This window comes from Berghia stephanieae, chromosome 11 (assembly GCF_034508935.2).
Source record: "Berghia stephanieae isolate SIO BIC M18660-M18661 chromosome 11, UCSD_Bste_1.3, whole genome shotgun sequence".
Lineage (NCBI taxonomy): Eukaryota > Metazoa > Mollusca > Gastropoda > Nudibranchia > Aeolidiidae > Berghia > Berghia stephanieae.
In genome coordinates, this window is record NC_088370.1 from 14,781,306 (window position 1) to 14,783,805 (window position 2,500).

A 2,500-nucleotide genomic window follows, 5' to 3' on the forward strand; every position below is an offset into this window, starting at 1 on the left:
CATTTTAACCACCCAGCAGTGACTGGGTAGCTGGGTAGCTGTTAGATCTGATGAAGAGTACTTTGCAATAACCCAGCGTCCTATCCAGATGCTCTTGTCCGTTTTACGCTATAGAAACCGGGATAAACTCCGGCTCTATTGGCCTAATGGTTTTATTGATAGATGTACTAAATGCTGAACAGTGAACACTCTTCCAATTTGTTATAAAATAATATGACTTGTGTATGGGTAGTATACGTTTGGCTAAGAAACTCACAACATTGCCATCCGGAAGTGAACGAACCAACACACACAACTGTGTAACCTTAAACCTTTATAAATAAATATTTGAGTCACAGGGTTGGAGAAATATCCTTAATTTTAAAAATAGGTTTGCAAGTTACTCGTATATCAATCTGTAAATAATGGTTGTATAATTTTTAGATTAGCCAGTAATTCTTTGCACCATGGCAAAACTTTAACATGGACCGTACGGAAAAATATTAACACTCTAGTCTATTTTTCAACTCTCTCTTTAACAGCCATTTTCATGATTTCCCCCCAAATTTCACACCCAACTTACACACAAATATATTTTGTATCACTCACACATAATAGCAGTAAGTTCTTGCCATACATAACTTCTTTAGCAAAACATCCTCTTCAACACACTGTTCGTTTTGTTTAAATTTCATGATGTACAAAAGAAATTTGAATAAGAAAAAGGTTGGTTGTATCGTAATGAATTTGACGATTTTCCTATAGATAGTTGGTAAGGAGAATGTTAAAGAATATGATTCTTGTTATGAACTTATTTTCGTTTTCAATAGCCAAAAATTCCGAAAAAAGTTCAGATTTGAGGCAATGCGGAGAATTTTTTTGTCAAAAACTAGTATTGTGCTTCTGTGTGGTATAGTGCTATGACGCTTCCTATCGCATCAGATGGTCCTGGTTTCGAGCCTCGTTCGGCACATAGTCGAGTCCTTGGGAAAAAAAAATCTCTTTACTCTCATTCACTAACTGTACTCAGATATAAAATGAGTACCTGGCCGTTAACAGCGTTCTCTCTGTCCAAAAAAAAAATAAAATTGGAATATCACCCGACAGGCGACATGACACGTCCTGTATGTTAGGTGTTGCTGTTGGCCAAGGACCCCCTGTAAAGCGCTTTGAGCACGTTTAGTGGATATTGCACTGTATGTTAACGTTTTTTATTGACAAAAGAGAGACATTGTCTTGTCCAAGAAGAACCCTTCCTTTGTGTGAAGTGACCCGAGATGGCATTGCTGGGTGTGTTGGTTTGAATGGCCGTCTTATGATAATATTGATGTTCCCTATTACCGGAACGACATACGGATTAAAAGTCATTCCATTGTTTTGAATGGGACGAGCGCACATTGTGACGTTTTTAGGGGTCACGGATCTATAAATAGATTCAACTTCCGTGTATCCAGATAAATGGGTGCATGAAACATTAAAAATAAAATGTTACTTATCCAAAAAAAAGAACTAATTTTGATAAAATGGAATTTTTGTTATTATAGCAATAGCAAAATATTTTAAGATAAAAAAATAAATAACAAATAAATAAATATATAAATAAATGAATAAATAAATAATTTTATTTTTAAAAATGAAAAATATAATTGAAATAAGATAGTAAAAGCCTCATGTTCATTTCATACCTGCTTTCGTCAGTTGTCATAAAGGAGGCGTGAATGAAAACAACAATAAATAAAGAAGTGATAATGGCGATGATGATATTATTAGTTAAGATATTAAGATATTTGTTAAAAAGGCATTCATGTCAATAGCTTGATAGACATATCAAAAAGAAGTCACAGAGGTACCATCAATTGAATGAGCTATATTGATGGTCGATAGAAAACTTGACGAATTTTGATTATATTTTGTGTGTACTATATCCTGACCAACTTATCCGTTTCATGATTATCCGGTTTTTGCTGCTCTCCGGCTTTTGTAAATTGCGGATATCGTAAGTATCCGAAAATCATGACAAGTACATGGAATGTATATTTTATTGAATTGAAAGAGGAATGAGAACAACAATAGTAATATAACGAACCTACTATATGTGAGACATACCTATATGTGAATTTGTTGGTGTAGACAGCTAAAACAGATTCTTATGGAGTTTGTATAGTGTAACCATTATTTCGGATTATTTTTTTCTGGATATCTTTAAGTGTCTGTTTTAACCCTCTCCAACTATAGGAAAACCGTCTCATTCGTTATAATACAACCAACGTGTTTCTTAATCAAATTTCTTTTGAACATCATACAAATTAAAATGTGAGTCGTAGAGCATGTTTTATAAAGAAATATGTATCACAAGAAATTACTGCTATTGTGTCAGAGTGAGTGTTAGTTGGGTGTGAAGTTTGGGGAAAATACTGAAAATGGCTGGTAAGGACAGAGTTAAGCTGAAAGAATATTGATAGTTGTATGTTTAATTGGGGTTTAATGACATTTAATAAGGTTAAGGTGTCCTAATTTATGT